General features: G+C 39.1%; 1 protein-coding gene and 1 long non-coding RNA gene across 3 annotated transcripts in view; both read left to right on the forward strand.

Moving 5' to 3' along the window:
- The window catches only part of ZFAND3 (zinc finger AN1-type containing 3), a 242,605-nt gene that overhangs the window by 46,807 nt on the left and 175,777 nt on the right, over window positions 1-20,021 (forward strand). The window lies entirely within an intron of this gene.
- Window positions 14,953-15,437, forward strand: LOC121158545. The gene is made up of 2 exons (XR_005884195.1): window positions 14,953-14,999; window positions 15,350-15,437. It is a non-coding gene; the product is annotated as an uncharacterized LOC121158545 (long non-coding RNA).

Here is a 20,021-nt window from a genome sequence, read left to right on the forward strand (position 1 = left end):
TACAAGCAGGGAGCTGGATGGGAAGTGTTGCTGCCGGGATTAGAACCAGGGCCCATGTGGGATCTTGGCGCGTTCAAGGCGAGGACTTTAGCCGCTAGGCCATGCTGCCAGACCCCCTCCTTTTACTCTTGATTACTTTCTGCTCTCTCCCATGTTTTGATATGTTTTGTCTTGGTTTAGTTTTAAGTCTTCTAATTTTGTTTGTGGATTTTTTGGTCCATAGTGATTTCATTAGTGGGAATTTATGTATGTCTAAGTGTTAATTGTTTCTAATTTTAAAGTTTATGGATTCATTTTTATTTATTTGAAAAGCAAATAATGATGCAAAGAAAGAGATTGACCTTCCAGTTGCTGGTTTGGTCACTAAATGGCTACACTAGCCAGGACTGGTCAAGGTGGAATTCTTGAGCCAAGATGAGCTCTAGTTGAGTGTTCCAGTGGGTGACAGGGACCAAGGTACTGGAGCCGTCGTTTGCAGCCTGCCTGGTTGTGCATTAACAGGGAGCTGAATGTGAAGCAGAGGATTCTCCCAGGCATGCGGGTGACCCAAGTGGAGATTTCAGCTGCTGTGTCAAAATGACAGTTCCAGTGATTTCTGATTTAATTTCATTGTGTTTGAAAAAAATGTATCCTAGGATACTAGACTTAAAAAAAATTTAAGGATTTGTGTGTAGACAGAAACGTCTTCCATCCTATGAGTTGATTCCCCACATGGCCACAACAGCTTATGCTGGGCCAGGGTGAAGCCAGGAGCCTGGGACTTAATTTGTGCTCCGTTCTAGGTGGTAGGGACCCAGCTACTCGGAGCATCACTTGCTTTCCACCAGTTTCCATGTTAGCAGGAAACTGGAATTGGAAGTTAGATTGAATTGAATTGAAACTTGTGCTCAAGGACTCTTAGTGTGAATGTCTCAAGCTGTATCTTGATCACTGTGGCAAATGTCTGCCCCTGTAGTAGTATTCTGACGTTGGTGAGACTTGTTTTATGGTTCAGCACAGTGAAAGGAGTGTGAGCTGCAGTTTGAATATGGTATTCTCTATCAGTCCAGTGTTATTGGTACTGTTGGCACTGATTTTTCTAACTTTTTAAGCTAGTTTTATCAGTTGATGATGATAAGCATATAAAAATCTTGTGGATTTGTCTTCCTGCTGAAGTTTCAGAAATTTTTCCTTATTTTGCTGTTCTTTTGAATTGATCTTTGCTCTGGTACTATTGTATAAATATTTGCCTAGATTATATATATGGCTACTTGAACCTTTGCTTTCTTTTTGTATCTGTTTTTACTTCTATATTCAGCTCGAGTCTTTGTAATTAAAATGCATGATTTATAGATAGAATACATTTGATTTCTGTTTTATGAACTTGATTCTGGGGCTGGCATGGTGACATAGTATGCTAACCCTCTGTTTGCTAGTGCCAGTAATGTCCTGGTTGCTTGAGTGACATCTGGATATTAATGTGTGTGTATTTTTGCTAGTACTTTATGTGAAAAGAAGATTGAAGAGTTGTTCACGTGTGTGTGTGAGTATTTAAAATACATTCTTAAAATTCGTTTCACTAATAAGAATAAATGAATTCAGGATTGTTTGTATTCTGAGTATGGATAAATAATTTCATTTCCATTGGGGGCATTGCTTCATTGCTATTTTTCTTCTGCTGTTGTGAGGAAAATTCTTTCCTGCAAAATTGTCATTTGTTATCTGTAGATACTTAATAGACCCTCCTATTACTGTGGAAAGTGATTATTTCCTTGAATTCCTGGTTGTGTAACCTCAGACTGTTAGATGTGGGATTTCATTTAATTCTGAGTAGGATTTGTGTGGGTCTGGTTTCTTAGTGTAACAAAGACGAGCTTTTGGTAATCCTGTGGATAGAATGAGAGGTAAAAATGGGTGTCTGGGCCCGGCATGGTGGCCTAGTCACTAAAATCCTCACGTTGAACGTGTCGGGATCCCATATGGGAGCCAATTCTAATCTGGGCAGCCCTGCTTCCCTTCCAGCTCTCTGATTGTGGCCTGGGAAAGCAGTTGAGGATGGCTCAAAGCCTGAGGACCTTGCAGCCACTTGGGAGACCTGGTTGCAGTCACTTGGGGAGTGAATCATTGGATGGAAGATTTCCTCTCTGTATCTCTTCCTAGCTCTGTATATCTGACTGCAATAAAACTAAAGAAATCTTTAAAAATGGGCATCTGCTTTTAAAAAAATATTTATATTGTGAAGTTAGATATACAGAGAGGAAGATCGGAATTCCGTCCAATGGTTCACTCCCTAGGTGACTACAATGGCCGGTACTGCGCTTATCCAAAGCCAGGAGCCAAGAGCTTCTTCTGGATTTCCCATGTCGGTGTAGGATCACAAGGCTTTGGGCCATGCTTGACTGCTTTCCCAGGCCACAAGCAGGGAGTGGGATGGGAAGTGGAGCTGCCGGCTTAGAACCGGTGCCCATATGGGATCCCTGTGCGTGCAAGATGAGGACTTTAAGAGCCAGGCCACCATGCCCGGCCTGGGCATCTACTTTTTTGACTATATACTCAATCCTGTGTGTGTGTTTGTTTTTTTCTCCCTCTTTCTCTTTCTTTATCTATTCATCTCTTTTTTTTTCCTCTTTTTAAAAACATTTATATATTTGAAAAGCAGGATTTATAGAGAAAAAGAGATCTTCCATCTTCTCACACACTCCCCAAATGGCTTCAATACCTGGAGCTGGGCCCGTCTGAAGCCAGGCACCAGGAGTTTCCGGCAGGTCTTCCATGTGGTTGGCAAAAGCCTAAGGACTTGAGCCATCTTGTTGGCTTTCCCAGATATGTTGTCAGTGAACTCAGTTGAAAGTGGAACAGCTAGGGCTTGAGTCGGCATCTGTGTGGAAGCTTACCAGGTTGTGTTTATCCACCATACCACCAATTCTCTTACGACTCTAAAGTAGGAGTGCTTCCCCCTCTTGGATGAACTGCTATGGAGAACATTCCCAGCCTTCTAAGTTGAGTACAGACAGGCTTTGGTTGGGTTGATTCAGCATTGTTGCGCCTGGAGTAAATATCCTTGTTGGTCATTGCTCAAGTCACACTGCTATGAGTTGTGTGTGGTAGGATGGCATTTTGATTGAGTAAGAAAGCTTACTATGCTTCATGACAAATTTTCATTCCAAATGGAGAATTAGGTTTCTGAGAAGCAGGTATAGGGGGAATTGAATGAAAAATCTGTATTTTCCTTGATACCTTCATGAACTTGCATAGTAGGAGTAATCATTTCTTGAATAATTATGTAAAATGAAAAATTTCCCCTATGTGTAACTCACAAATATGATGCATCTATAAACCAGAATCCAGCTGAATGAATTAACTGTTTAATCAGAGGTGCTTAAATGTGTGTGTGAAGCTTTTGTTGACTGTAGTTTTAAATATTTTAGAAGAGAATCCAAATAACTGGGATGAATGTGTAGGTTTTTCCTTGGAATGGATAAAAGAAACATTGTTGTTATCATCTTGTCAGCTATAGATCCTTCAGAATGTGAGTTTGGGTGTGAAATAATAACACATAGAACCAGATATATTTGCTATCCTTTGGATATTCTTGTATTTATTTAGTGTTCTCCACGCCCCCCTTCCCGGGGGGGGGTGGTCTGAAGGTGTTGCTTAGGAACCTTTCCAGGGTCTGTATAAGAGCTATACAGGCTAGGCCATTAGTATGACCACCTTATTACTGTCTTCTGAGGATTAAAAGCAAACTTTTTATGTGTGATGCTTTTAATGTATTTGGCTTAACATTCACAAGCTTTTAGAGGTTGTACAGTGTGAGTTATTTTTGTTCAGGTAACAGGTCAGTAAAGCATTTACTAACATGAATTTTTTTCCTTTTCCTGTTCCTCAGTCTCAGTATTAAAAGGTGAATGAACAAAAAGTTATTTAAAGATTTGTTTTAAAAAGTATAACAGCAAAAAAACCCCACACTCTGACCATGTTACTTTAAGCTTCCCATTTCCCTACTGTATTCACAGCTTTAGAAATAAACCCTTTAGTAGCTGCACTGTGTTCACCAGTGCTTTTCTCTTCTGCTTTATCCTGTTGTGTTGCGGGGGATGCTGCAGCGGTTCCTTTGGATCCGAAAATTACTTTGTTCTGGAACTGGAAAAGAAAAATGTTCTAATTTCCTACTAAACTTTTACCTGACAGTGAGTTCACTCAGACAGTGGGTTTAACTTGCTTAGGGAGTTTAGTGAGAATCTGGAGATGTTCCAGAGTTAACTAGAATGAGCTACTTTGGACTCTGATGATCAAACTGGACAGATCCTTCAGGGTGAGACAGCCTGTCTGAACTAAAAATTTTAAAAGGAGTTAAGTAACTTGTATTGCAGATTTTGAGAAAATGTTGCTGAAAGTTGTTTATTCAGTTGTTAGTTTCAGGTATGTGTTATGATTTACAGAGCTCTTTCCATGAAGGATATATTTAATAGTATGTTAAAAAAAACCATGTGTAATTGTGGATTTTATACTCTTCCGTTATGTGTTCTGAAAAATTTATCATTAGAGTCCCTGTTGTTGGGTGTTAGTACTTGGTAAAAGATAGTCTGGCAAGGGAGACTGAGGTTATGATGGCCTTTATTTCATTTGTCTATAAAGATTTATGTTATCTGTTTGAAATGCATAATTGGAGAGCAAGCTAGAGCGAGAGATAGCAGTTGATCTTCCATCTATTTGTTCACCCTCTCACCTCCGCCTCCCAGCCCTGCAAATGGCCACAAAGGCTGGAGCCAGGAGCTTCCAGTGTCCCCCACATAGATGCAGGGGCCTAGCACCTGGCCCCTCCTCTGCTGTTCTCCCAGTCACACTAGCAGAAAGCTGGATTGGATGTGGAGCAGCCAGTCAGTAGTGGAACTGGCACCTCCCCCATGTAGGATGCAGGCACCACAGTCTGTGGCTTTACTGGCTTTGCCACAACATCAGTCCCTAAATGGAACATTAAAGATGAGTAGCTGTCCAGTCTGTTTCGAGTTACTATTAATGTAAAATACTGAGATTTGATCATCTAGTATTTCTGCTAAGACCTGCAGGTTGTTGGAGGAGGTTGTTAGCTGTGAGGCAAGACTAGATCTTTAATCCCTACACAGGTTCCCAGCTCACTAAGTAGGAATAACAAACAAAAACCAGCTGGGCTACTTTTTTTCAGATCTGCTTAGCCAGAGTACCTGCTAAGAAGGGTTTTGAACATAGCAATAGAGCACCAAAAAACAAGGATTTTTCATCTTTGGAACCTTCAGAGAGATTTTTGCCACTGACACCGTAGTCTTTGAAAGAAAAATAGTTGAGAGGGCAGGAGTGCAGTTGGATGTATTTAGGATTTCAGCAATTGTAGTTGTTCCTTGCTTCCTTCCTCCCTTGGTTTTCTTTCTAGCTTTTTATTCTTCTGTATGCTAGTAGGTGGTAAAAAGAACTGCGAACCCACAGAAGTCCCTGTGCGAAGTCAATCATGTGGAGACTATAGGACATTGGAGTTTAGGGGGTAGCAAGTGATATGTTGTTAAGGCAGTATATTACTTTTAGTTTACTTCTAGTGGCCAATTTAATTTCATTGCTTTAGAAACAGTGTTTCCAGTGTTGGATTTTCTGCCTTCTCTTATCCGTAGCTAGTGTGAAGATAGCTGTGATATTAGGGCATTTGTTCTGTGGTCTGGGTATTGCAGGGCCTGCATTAGCAAAAGTACAAAATTATTTCAAAAATTTCTTGAAAAAATGGAATTAAAGGTAAATTTATTTTGGTGCAGACATTTTGGAAATTGATGCATAGTTTTTTTTTTTTTTTTAGTAATGTGCATTCCATCAACTTTTTGAAGACTCCATCAGTGCATAGGTTTCATATTGTGGTACCAAAATAAACTTATCTTTATTATGAACCTTTTAAAGTGTACTCATGTCACTTTTATGTATGTTACTTTATGTATGTTACTTTTATGTTACATTATGTATGTCATTATGTATGTCATTCTATTCCCCTGAAGTAGAAATGACCATGGTTGTGCTTGGGTTTAGTTATGCTGGTTATACTAGCAGTTTTTCTTATTTCTTCTCCCTATCAGAATGGGATGGGTCTTAACCCCAAGTTCTTCAGATTATTGCAGAAAAGTGGTGAAACCAGAAGTCTGGTAAAGCCCACTCATTCCTTTCCTTCTTTGCCCAGGGGCGGAGGAGACTTGTTTGGGTTAGGACTGCCAGGTCCAGAGCCTTTGGTACTTGAAAGATTGGAAGTCTTGGTTTTCTGGATGAGTCTCTTGGCTCCGTTCCTGGAGAGGAAAAGCAGAGAAAGTATAACTCATGTCACCGAGAGACCCCCCCAGCCTCAGTGTGAGTGCTCTCTTGTCAGCTCCCCACGGGTTTGGTGCAGAGTCTGTGCCTTATTCTCCCTCTTTGCCATTAGAGGGCCAGGACTATACTATAATAGCCCAGGTCCCATGCTGGATTATATGTAAGGAAGAAAAGGAGCTAGTTGACCAGTTTGAGAATTTCTTAGTAGAAATTCTGTGTCTCTGTAGTTCATATTTAATTTGATGGGATGTTTGGGGTTTGTTTTTTCCCTGTGTTTATTCCTCAACAAGGAAGGAAGATTTCTTTGGTGACCAATCATCTCTGGAGGACCGTGGATGTTTTTGGGTGGCAGAAATGACTAGCACATTTTTCAGAGGCAGGATTAGGGAAACAAGGGGTGGGTGGCCATATTGTTGAAGAAACTTAGTTTAGTATGCTCAGGAGCTTTACAGCTCTAAATGACTTCTCCAAAACTCAAGTATTACCTGCTTTGCAGGATTGATATGAATATAAAAACTCAATAAAGGGTTTATAGTTGGCTTTTGTATGTGTTAATTCTTAAAGGATATAATTGTAGATCTGAAGACAGTTTTCAAGAAGTTTAATCTTTAAGAATTGAGTAAAATACAGTACTTAATTGAGTATATAGTTCTTTGATTTTTTTGGGGGGGAAGAGAATAGAAAAAATCTAATTTTGAGCACAAGCAGCTAAACAAATTTTTTAGGTCAGAGAATATGCTGATATTCAACTCTGAGGCCTATAGCCAGACAGAATGAATAAACCAAGACTAGATTTCAGCTGAGGAATCATGTGATCTTAGACAAACTCATCTAGGGTCTCTGAGCCTCAGATTCCTGACCGGAGCTTGTGACGGTGGTTCAACCTACTAGTTAAGATGCCTGAACAGTTAGCACAGTCATTGTCCCAGCGTTGGAGCCCTGGACCTGGCTCCTGACTCAAGCTTCCCTGAATTGCAGACCCTGGAAATAGTAATGATGGTCCAAATAATGGTGTTCCTGTCACTACGTGGGGGATCTGGATTGTGGGCACCCTCAGTCCCTTTCTGCAGCCTGTGACTCGGTTTCAGCTGTTGCAGGGATTTGGGGAGCGCATGTGGGTGCCCTCTGTGATTATGCCTCTCAAAGAAAAGTGTAAGCTTGATTTATTAGAACTTGGTTGATCTGAAAGGCTGAATTGCTAACGTTGTACAAGTTGTCTAAGCAGGACTGGTGAAAAAAATCATTTTTGGTTAATAATTGCAGTTTATTTAAAATATGCTGTTGGAAATAAAATGTTTTTAAAAGATTTATTTAGTTTTATTGCAAAGTCAGCTATACAGAGAGGAAGAGAGACAGAAAGATCTTCTATCCGATGATTCACTCCCCAAGTGACTACAACAGCCGGTGCTGCGCCGATCCAAAGCCAGGAGCCAGAAACCTCTTTCTAGGTCTCCCACGCAGGTGCAGGGTCCCAATGCTCTAGGCTGTCCTTAGCTGCTTTCCCAGACTGCAAGCAGAGAGCTGGATGGTATTGGAGCTGCCGGGACTAGAACCGGCACCCATATGGGATCCTGGCACATTCAGGGTGGCGACTTTAGCCGCTAGGCCACGGCACTGGGGCCCTGGAAATAAATTTTTAAAATCATTTTTATGCTGGAATATCTCATTTAAAATTTTTTATTTCTTAATGTTTATATAATTGATAAGAGTGGGAAGGGTTAAGGACCAGGGTAAAGTGGGCAAGAGAATGTTTACAGATTTTGTTTTTCTTCTTCCTGTAGCTGGGGGTGGCAGGTGGGGGGCGTTGGTGGATAATACAGTGGGAGAGGCCACGCCCAGTCTCCCCAGCACCCAGTGTCATCCCAAGTCCCTGTTGGGGAGCGTGTCCTGAAGGTTTTGTTCCGGTAATTTCCATAGGTTTGAGATGCTGTTGCTATCACGGCTCCAGATATGAGGAAATTTTTCCAAGGTCAGTTGGCTGACTTTGTCCACTTCAGAGTCTCCATTCTCCCAGAAGTTTGCTGTCCAAGTTTCACTGGGGTAGTTGATAATTTGGTCTGTCCTGCTCTCTCTGCAAAGCAGTGGATGCTGTGACCCATACCAGTTCTACCCACCACCACACACTTAGTCCTCATGTACACCAGGAGGAGCTGCAGCCCTGTTAGAGCGACCCCTGATAACCCTCATTGGACCGGCCCACAGCTCTGATTCCTGTGTCTGCCAGCATGTGCAGTGGACTGGGCCAGTTTGTCGCATATCCCAGGGAGATCTCTTACACATCATTGGGTGTGTGAAGCCTAATTCAACCCAACTGATTCCGCCCTCCAGTCTACAATCAATGCCAGTGGATGCCACCACCTGTGCAGCCAGGCCCGCCCCCAAGGCTGGTGACTTTTAATCAGAGAAAATTTTCACAGCAGGTCATAGAAAGAACCTCTGTTGGATCTCAGGCTGATCTTTTTAGTGCACTTGTTCAATAAAACTATTATGTTTTAATATTTAAGAAGGTAGCTTAGTATATGTGCATGAGTATCCCTGCATATGGTACAAGAAATTTTATATTATGGGTGGATGTTCTTATGAAGAAGTCATAAGTTATATATTATGCTCTCCCGTAATTTGGTAATTTATCCAATCACTGAACATTGGAAAGCAGAACAGTGTTTAATGAAATAGAAAGTATGTATGTGTAGTGAAAAAAAACCTCTGAAATTCGTTTTAAATATAGGTATACATTCTAGGTATTAATTTTGTTCTTGGATGTGGAAACAGTGGAATTAAAGAGTAATAGAAATAATTATCTTGAAGAAGTGCATCAGAGTTAACTTCTTAGTTTAAAAAATACATTTGTTGTGGTCTTTTGTAAAGAATTTGTGTTAATCATGACTTCATTTCAAAATAAAAATCATTCATACTTTTGTACCACATAAAGCATTTGCTTTAAATTAAGTTATTCAATAAAATATTTAAGATAATATAATAATGTATAATATAAAGTAATATAATTATTATGTTACAAATTGAAACTTAGAGAATGTTTAGAATTGAATTTATCATAAAAGGAAGAAAAGCCACCTCAAGTTGTATTTTCTGATGAGAAGAGATTTTTTCCAAGATGTAAGCCAATAGAACTATGAGTATAAAATTATTATTTAGTTCTACTTAGATTGTATAGTTGAGTTTTTTTTTTTTTTACAAAATATTTATTTTATTTTTATTGGAAAGTGAGATATACAGAGAGGAGGAGAGACAGAGAGGAAGATCTTCCGTCCACTGATTCACTCCCCAAGTGACCACAATGGCCGGTGCTGAGCCGATCCAGAGCCAGGATCCAGGAACTTCCTCCAGGTCTCCTACACGGGTGCAAAGTCCCAAGGCTTTGGGTCATCCTCAACTGCTTTTCCAGGCCACAAGCAGGGAGCTGGATGGAAGTGGAGCTGCCAGGATTAGAACCAGTGCCCATATGGGTTTCCAGAAGTTCAAGGCGAGGACTTTAGCTGCTAGGCCACGCCGCTGGGCCCATATAGTTGAGTTTTTAAATATGTTGATATATATGACTCAGTGCCATTTTTGACTGTACTAAGAAGATATTCATAGACTCTCAAATCATTTTGCTAAATAATGATGCTATAGGGTGGAACCTTAAGTTCTTAATTGTGTTATCCTTCTGGTAAATATCTAAGTCTATGGCTGTAAATTTTTTTTTTTTTTTGCTTTCTTATATTGGAGTTTTGTTAAGCTTTTTATAGATTGTGATTTTAGAAAGTTTTAATAGATTCTCATTGTACCCTGCTTAACTTTCGTTAAAGCTGGTCTTGCAAATTTGAGTTGTCACATAGCTCACATACTAAGAGATCAGCTCAGCAGAGCTCTGAGCTAGTTTAATGAAGTCAGATAATACTCTATTCTAAAGAGAATTAGCATCTGAAATGTAGTTGCATAATTATGGCATTATTGGCAGGAATGCATAATGGTTTAATCACTTATGCCTTATTCTGTAAAAGCTTAAAATTTTTCGTGTTATTTGGAGTGTATGTGGATTGAGCCTTCTTGTATGAGTTCATTTCCCACTTTTCCACAGTGTGATGACATTCTTGTATTTATGATTAGATAGGCCAAACGCTGTTCACCAACTCAGAGTAATTTCTACTTTTAAATTTTACCTTGTATGTTTTGTTATTTGGAAAACGGTTACCTTTAACATAGGTGAAGATAAAAAAGGACTTGCATGGGTTGAGTTCCTGGTTGTTTTGGATTGTTTTGTTTTAAGTGATATAGTACTTAGCTAAAAGTGGCTAAATGAATCCTTTCCTACCATGTGGTGAAAGACTTTTTTTTTTTTAAAACAATTTTAGTTCATTGCAGAGTAGTTGTTTCTTAGTTACAATGCTATGACCATACATTTGAACGTTGCTCTGTATCTGTGCTCAGCATTATGTACTAGTAGCAGACTGGCAGCAGTTTATTATTTCACTTAACCAAAAGTCTGGACTTGGCATTTTTGGGGTGGGCTCAGCAGCTGCATGTGGTTTGTCCTTCCCCCTTAGGTTTACAAAGTAACACCTTAAAATGGTGTTCTTGTTCCCTGCCACTCTCCCAGGATGTCTGAAGCAGGAAGGAAGAATGAATGTGACAAAAAGGGGATCTTTTTGTTTGTTTTCTGTATTTTTTAGGCAATAAAAATATAGACTTGGCAACTCTAGTAACTTCTGCTGTTTGAAATCCCCAGAAAACTTTTTTTGTATCTGATTTTTTAAACTGTGTTTTCTAGCCATATCTTTACAAGTTGATGGCAGAGAGACAGTGGATTACCATTAATGGTTTCTGCCAGTTTTGATTTTCTGTGGTGCTTGCCCAGTCTCCCGAAGTAAATAGGGGTTTGGTTAGAAGGAAGGAGGAGTGCCAGGTATGTTAGTTACTAATGATGCCTGCAGTGTTGAGAAGAGAACTTAGCCTGAGCATCCAAGACATTGAATTTGTTAGCTTACTTTATTGTGTTACACAGTTCAAAATGGTGAAGGAAGAAAACAAAAGCCTTGACATCAGAATCAAGCCTTTTGATTCTGAGAGTATGCCGTTGGGCACTATTGCTGTGGACTGGAGTGTAGTTGGGTTGTGCCATGATTTAATAACTAGCCAGTCTTTAATTAGCCTAAGAAAATAGAAAACTGTTCTTGTCCTTGCAGTCTTTTTTTGAATGATATATATTTTACTACTTTCAGTGTTTCATTTTGAGAAGCTACACAATATGTCTTAAACCTTGATTTTTTTTTTCTGATTACTTTTGCAACCATGTTAGAAAATTGAAGTGATTTGGCATGTTAAGACATGTTTCATTCATCATCTTCACAATATTTCTAATATTTCATTTGAACAAGTAGGCTTTGTATTTTGTTACGTTACTGCTTGCTTTTAGTATTTGATTGAGGAATTTTTAAAACATCCGTGTGCTTGCTCATAATAGCAAGAATCTATTTATCTCCTATATTTGTATCCCAGTAGACAATACATGTAAGCGTTACTTTGCTGAAGTCATTCTGAAGTTGAGTAATTTACACATGTGTATTTTCCCAACGGTTATTTGAGTATTTGCTGCTATTATTTGGGTTTTAAGTCTCTGTTATTAAATTAGAGATATTTGTATATGTGGTTGCTGATATTTTTGACTTTGGGGGTCATGTAGGAGTCGGTGTTCAGGTACAGTGAAGACTGAGTCCTCCAGGCCTGCTGCTGTGGCAGGAAGCTAGTTACTTTAGCCACCTCTGCTGTCTTCCAGGGTCTGCCTGAAGTTGAATCCCAGTACTCTATTGTGGCATACAGGCATCTTAACCATTAGGCTAAAATGCCTGCTGCAGTTTCCAGTTATTATAACAGTAAATCAGAATGACTTTAGCCAGATAGTGGACCAGGGAACTTCAGAAAAAACATCGAGCAATAAACAGAAACTCTTAGAGCAGACTTTTTTTAGAACTCTGGAAAACAAAGGCTTGTAGCCACTGAGCAAACATTTTCATCACCACAAAAAGAAAACCCTGTGTGCTTCAGCTGTCCCTTGTGTCCTTTCACCACCATTCTTCCTCCTTCCCCCGTCTTCAGCACTACTTTTATTTCTATGTGAAATCACGTAATTATATCACTTTACTTATAAGTGAAATCATGTAATTTGTAGTATTTTGTGAAGAACTTCTTTCATGTAGTATATTCAGTGTTCTATGCTGTGGCATGCATGAGATCAGTTCTCTTTTTTTGGTGGTGGAATATTTTACTGTGTGGAACAATATTTTGTTTAGTCACTTAGCATTTACATTTTTCACATAATACAGCACCAAAATACTTTCAGCCAGAATTTACCATTCACCAATAATATTGGATATTTTAGTGCTTTATTTTTAGTAATGGGTAGTAGTAGAGTATATCAAAGGGGTGGAGAAGACAACGCTGTAAGTTAGAGCTGATGAAATCTGTGCTATATCTTACCTGATAGTGGATTGCAAATTGTTCTTCAGTGCAATGGGATACTTTCCTGGGTACACCCATATACTAGGCCATAAAACAAATTTTAATAAATATAAACATATACATGATGATATATATTTTTATAAACAATAAAATTTTGTTCTCTGATATATGAAGTTAGAAATCAAGAAATTTAAGGAACTCAGAAATTTGACATGAAACAACAAATTCATAAATACTGGCAAATCAAAGGGAAAAAAATCAAAAGGCAAATCAAAAACTACTTTATCAGAGGTGAAGATGTAGTTATAACATCAAAATAAATGGAATGCAGCCAACATAGTGCGTAAAGGGATTTATATCAGTAAATGTCTGTATTACAAGAGAAGAAAGATCTCAAATTAGTTCCCTTCCATCTTAAGACATTGGAACAAAACGCAAAGTATACTTTTAGCCTATAAAAGGCAGGAAATAATAAAATATTAATAATGAAGGAAATAGGGGGCTAAAAAAAAACAACAACAGAGGAAATCATTGAAATCTAAAGCTAGTTATTTGACAGATCAGCGAAATTGACAGATTGACAAGATGGAAGACGCTCAGATTAGTTGAAGTAGAAGAAACATCATTGAGTTTACACAAATAGAAGATTAAATAACATTACAGTGAACAGATTGTGTGCCAACCTATTAGATAACTTTGGTGGACAGAATCTTAGAGTGAAAATGCCAAAACTGACTCAAGAAGAAATCTGAGTAGACTGGTAACTAGTGAAAAGAGATTAAAGCAGTGATCAAACTGCTGCGCACGAAGGAAGCTTGAGTTTAGATGGGATCTACCAGTCGTTTAAAGAAGGGTTAATGACAGTTCTTCATGCAGATGCATACACATGATACGAAAGTGTGTCCCAAGTCATGAGGTCCTTGTTAACACAGATACCAAGACCTAAGATAACACAGGAATCTACATTCCAGTATTTCTTATGAACATGGATGTAAAAATCCTCCACAGTTACAGATTAAGCCTTTAAAAGAAAAGAATTATAAAACAAGGTCAGTTGATATTCTCTCAGGAGTCTTAAGGGTGATTTAATTTAAAATAGTTGTTATTGTAATCCATAAGGTCAATAAAGTGGAAAAAAAAACCCACACCTCACGAAGTACCCCCCACCTCACCAAGTGATAAAATCTCATTCCATTCCATGGTAGAAGCAAGAAGGCAACTTTCTCAAGCTGGGAAAAGGGATCTTGGTGTAAGATATTTGGTTTATTGCTTTAGATTTATTTGAAAGACAGAGCCAGAGAGTGAGGATAGAATAGAGAGAAGAAGCCAGCGTGAGTGTGTGCGCAGACACACACAACAGCTCACAGCATTGGGGACTGGATCAGGCCCAAGTGAGGAGCCCAGAATTCCAAGGTGTGGCTTTCAGAAGTGAAAGTGTTTTAGCCCTCAACTGCTGTCTCCCATGCACGCATTAGCAGGAGGCTCTTCTGAAAGTCAGCTGGGAGTTTGGACTCCGGCACTGGGAATATGGGATGCTGATGTCCAAACAGCATCTTGACTGCTGTGTGGAAATGCCCACTCCCTGAGTGTAACTTTTTACTGTGTTACTTCAGTGGTCACTTTTATCTTTAGCTCACAACATTTGGCCGTTGTGTTTGGTGTAAGTTCTTAACTTTTGTTCTAATCTCAACTTTGTGTTAATGTTACATGTACTTTTTATAAACCCGTACTGCGGTACTACTAGTCTTTGCTGAGACATTTTTAAAGTAGCTCAGGATAATTAGAAATGCTTGTGTACTCAGTGGTCTTCATTCCTTTTTGTAGGTCCATATTTTTATTGGAATAGTTTTCCTACTCTTGAAATAGTTATTTTAACATTTCATGTGGTGCAGGTCTTCTGATGAAATGTTGCTTTAGCTTTTTAAAGATTTATGTATACAGTAGAGAGGAAAAAAGAGAGGAAGATCCTCAGTCCGATGATTCACTCCCCAAGTGACCGCAAAGGCCAGAGCTGAGCTGATCCGAAGTCAGGAACCAGAATCGAGACCTTCTTCCAGGTCTCCCATGTGGGTTTAGGGTCCCAAGACTTTGGACCGTCCTTGACTGCTTTCCCAGGCCAAAGTCAGGGAGCTGGATGGTAAGTGGAGCAGCTGGGATACAAACCAGTGTGCATATGGGATCCTGGCTCATGCAAGGTGAGGACTTTAGCCACTAGACTATCATGCCGGACCCAAAAATTCTAGGTTTTTTTTTTTTTTTTAAAGATTTATTTTTATTATTTTTTATTGGAAAGGCGGATATACAGAGAGGAGAGACAGAGAGGAAGATCTTCCGTCCGATGATTCACTCCCCAAGTGAGCCGCAACGGGCCGATACTATGCCGATCCGAAGCCAGGAGCCTCTTCCGGGTCTCCCACGCGGGTGCAGGTTCCCAAAGCTTTGGGCTGTCCTCGACTGCTTTCCCAGGCCACAGGCAGGGAGCTGGAAGGGAAGCGGGACTGCCGGGATTAGAACCGGCGCCCATATGAGATCCCGGGCGTGCAAGGCGAGGACTTAACCACTTGCGCCACTGCGCCGGGCCCAAAAATTCTAGGTTTTAAAAAAGCTTCTGATGATGTTGATCCACTGCCTTTTAGCATGTGTTGTTTCAAGTAGAAATCTGCAGCTATCCTTACATACTTTCTCTTGTACGTAATGATAGTTATTTATTTATATCTTCTTTTTTTAAAGTATAGTTTTGGTAATTGTTACATAGTTAAAAAGGTTCAAGGGCTACAGGAAAGTGGGTAAGGCTATTAATTCTACTTTGTTTCCTTCATGCCCACCTACCCCAGGTCCCTGATGTGGGGTGGGGCATGATCTGAGGGTCCTGCTCAAGTCATAATGACTTTTTAAAAATAAATGTTTAGGTGCTTATTTAAAAGGCAGAGGAACACAGGCAAGAGAAAGACTGCGATCTTCTATCTGTTTGTTCACTTTACAAATACCCTCAATATGCAGGGCTGGGTTAGGTTGAAGCTAGAGCTCATCAGAGCACCAGGTTGTTAGCAAGGGCTCAGTACTTGAGCCAATAGCAAGCTCTGCCTTCTGGTGATAGTATTAGCAGGAAACTCAGATTGGAAATGGAGCCCAGGCTCTCTGATGCGGGGATCGGAGTGTCCCTAGTGGTATCTTGCTGCTGTACGAAATGTCACCTCCTCTTAATGTTTTTAAGATTTGATCTGTATTACCAGTTTTAGGGATGTTGTTAAATGGTCTATCTTGGTATAGTTTTATACAATGATTTTTGTGCTTCAGTTCATTGACCTTTTTGGATTAGTGAATTTACATGTTTATTCACTTTTGAAAATATTTTATACTTTTTTGAAGATTTTTTTTTAAATTGCAAAGTTAGATATACAGAGGAGGAGGATAGAAAAACGTTTTGTCCATTGATTCACCCCAAGTGGGAGCAGTGGCTGGAGCGGAGCCAATCTAAAGCCATTAGCCTCTTCTGGGTCTCCCATGTGGGTTTAGGGTCCCAAGACTTTGGGCCATATTCGACTGCTTTTCCAGGCCACAGGCAGGGAGCTGGATGGGGAGAGGGGCTGCTGGGATTAGAACTGGTGCCCATATGGGATCCTGGCATATGCAAGGTGAGGCCTTTAACTGCTAGGCTACCACCCCAGGCCCTTCATGCTTTTTTTTTCTGCCTTCATTTCCCTTCATAGACCACTCCTGTGTATGTATTAATAAACCTTTTAGAATTTTCTGATTCATATCTTGCTTTTTTCCCTTCACCATCTAACCCCATATTTCATTGCGAATTTTGTAATGGCTAACTAAGTCTTCAGATTCATTTATCTTTTCTCCAGCAATGTCTCATGTGTTCATTGCAACAGGCGTTCTGTTTCAGGTGCCCAGATATGTTTGGGCATGTGTCTGGAACTTGGATCTATTGGTCTGTTTTCCTGTGTTTTCATCACTGATATTTATTGTCTTTATGGCTGTGATTTTCAGGTATGTCTTGATAATTTGGTAGGATAAGAAAGAACTCCACTTTTAATGTCCTTCAAGATTGTCCTAGCTATTCTGCATCTTTAATTTCCATATGAATTTATTTTAAAGCCAACCTGTTTGTTTCAATTAAAAAGAAACTGCTGAAGATTTGATGAAAATTCTGTTGAATTTGTAGATTTGGAAAGAACAGTCAGTTTTATAATACCGTACCTTCCAAGTGTGAGTGTATAGTGTGTGTGTTTCCATTTATGTAAATCTTAGTTTCTTAGTAGTCCTTTACAGTTTTCACTGTGATTTTCGTCTTTTAGGTTTGTTAATTGGCATATGATGTCTTGGTGCTCTGGTAAACACTGTGATTCAAATTCTGTTTTTTACTTATATGTTGCTTTGAGTGTAAAAAATTTTAATCTCTTGACCTAATGATCAATGACATTTGCCCTCATAGCTTATAGATTCCTTTGTGTGTTCTGTGTGTTCAGCTGTGTGAAGTATAAAAAATGACAGGATTACCTCCACATTTGTAATCTTTATGATCCTTATTTGAGTTTTCTTGTTTTCACTGTCTAAGGTCTCCAGGGTAATAATGTTTAGTAGATGGAATAGTTAACACCCTTCCCTTTATCCTGCCATGAAAAAAATGGTATTTCCCTGTTAAGTGTGATACTTGCTTGTTACAGGCAGCCTTTTAAATTTAGCTGCTCTGATGAAGAAGTATTTCGTTGTGTGTGTGTGTGTGTTTTTACTGTAATTTATTCTTTTTAAAAATGGTGTGAATACTTCAGTAATTGTGAACAGTTGTTTATCTCTCCAGTTTGTAAATTATTAGTTTGAAAAAGGCCCCATTTGGTGAGACTGACCTAATTTTATTCCTTCCCCGGATACCAGAGATACTTGTTACCATCTTTGTATATTTAATATAAAATTTCATAATTTTGTAAATTCCCCTTGTATTTACAAAAGTAATGTCTGAAATATGTTAAAAATGAAAGCACTTCAAAGCAGATTATAGGAAAATGCAGATCCTCTGTCTCAGGTCACACCTCTGTTATGCTGAGGCAACCTGTTTCCAAGTTTGTTTTTTTTTTTTTTTTAATACGGCAACCTTTCACTTTTACTGTCTGGTATAAGCAATACACATTTATATATACTACTCAGATGCCTCAGCTTCTCAGTTATTCTGGGTTTTGTCTTCGTTGTGGAAAAGTATTAGTATTTTGTGAAGAATAAATATGCTTCTACAAGCATTTTTTTAAGGTTTATTTTATTTTTATTGGGAAGGTAGATATACAGAAAGGAAGAGGTCCATCGATCTTTCACTCCCCAAACGGCCGCAATGGCTGGAGCTGAGCCAATGCAAAGCCAGGAGCCAGGAGCTTCCTCCAGGTCTTCCACACGGGTGCAGGGTCCCAAAGCTTTTTGGGCCATGCTCAACTGTTTTCCCAGGCCACAGGCAATGAGCTGAATGGGAAGTGGGACTGCCAGGATTAGAACTGGTGCCCATAAGGGATACCAGGCATGTTTAATGCGAGGACTTTAACCACTACGCCATTGCTTCGGGCCCACTGGGGTCAAATTCTGGCTCCTAACTTTGGATAGACACAGCCCCGACTGAGGCTGTCATTCGGGGAGTGAACCAATGGATGGAGGATCTTTCTCCTTGTCACTTCTCTCCGTAGATCCACTTTTCCAATAAAAATAAATAAATCTTAAAAAAAAATTAGAACCCAGAGTTCTAAAATAGTGGGTATTTTCTTTGATGCACACATTCTGATGTGTTTTCAATCAGAGCTATTTCCAGAGATAGAATAGAATTTTAAAGTTTATCACTAGTATACCCATCTGTCAGGTTACCACAAATTTGTCTTTGTGTGTGTGTGTGTGTGTGTGTGTGTGTGTGTGTGTGTGTGTGTGAGAGAATTTTGTCATTCAGGGGTTGATAGCCCATTCTTGAATTTTCTGAATGACTGTCAGAGCCTCCTTTATATAGTGTATAAGTGTTATTGCTAGTGTGTAACTGTTATTGCTACTTTGCTTTTATCTGACTGTGCTTATTTTTTTTTCTAATGGAATTAAAGAAGATGGCATTAAGAGTAGGTAGCTTTTACATTGTCAGCACTAGCTGTGATTGGCGGGAAGAATAAACAATATGAATTGATCAGAATTTTTAAATTATTCTAGAATGAAAATACTTCAAGGGTAAATCATGTAATCATAATTAGAACTGAGGAGAAAATTTTTAAGTTAAAATGCATCACAAATATGTCTGCTTTTATAAATTGTTTTCCATAGGTAAGTGGAATGTATGTTTTATGCTTTGCAAGTTATTAGCTGCTATTACCAGACAATCTTCCCTGTGTGAAGTGTGACGTTTCTGTTCTGTGGAAATTCCCAAAGGATTGTATGAGAAAATTCTGAAATAAAGGGCCAGATTAACTTAAAAAAAAAAAAAACTACTTGGCCTACTTGGAAAGAAATAAACAACTGTAGGCTACAGTTTTTGCTTTTCTGGAATGCCAAATTTCAGCTCTGAGCAAATTCTTCAGCAGAGCAATAAACCTTTGAAAATTGCTTTATAATGGAAATGCTGACAGACCATTAACTATAGTGGTGCAAATGCACTGCTGTGACATACATAAGGTTGTCCCAAGTTGCTAAATACAATAAACCATGTTGGGCAGTGTACATCCTGTGGAAGCCTGTATGGATGTATACTGTTTGTTACCTAATTATTGATGGGAAAGCTAAAATGTAACACCTTTGACTTGTAGGAGAAGTATCATTTTAGAAGGAAAGAAAGAGTAGTTTAGGCTCTGGTGATGCTGATAGCTCATTTTATATTTGCCACACTGGAAAAGGCCCTGGGTAAATTTAACATGATGCATTTAATCACCATTCCAATTACAGTGCCACTGAAGCAGATCAATGTTTTCTTAGTACCAATTCATTGGAACTTCTAGGTCATAAAGTATCATTATTAGGCATATTGGAAAGTCTCAGCCCAGTGGAAATGTGGATTCTGGGATTTTCCAATTGCTTTGAAATAGTAACAGAGGCTGCTTGGATGTACATTTTCTCCATATAAAATGAAAACTGGAATTTAAAGGGATTGAAATGACAAAGTGAGAATCCTATAATGCTCCAGGGAAGGATGAAACAGAGTTTTCACATCTGAAAGTAAAATAAGGAGAATGATAGAAAGGGGTTGGATACTCCATAGCTGCCTGCTTAATGACTGATAGCCTTGGTAGTGATAACTGCCGTGAAAC

This window comes from Ochotona curzoniae, unplaced genomic scaffold (assembly GCF_017591425.1).
Source record: "Ochotona curzoniae isolate NIBS_2020 unplaced genomic scaffold, NIBS_Ocur_1.0 contig_3819, whole genome shotgun sequence".
Classification (NCBI taxonomy): domain Eukaryota; kingdom Metazoa; phylum Chordata; class Mammalia; order Lagomorpha; family Ochotonidae; genus Ochotona; species Ochotona curzoniae.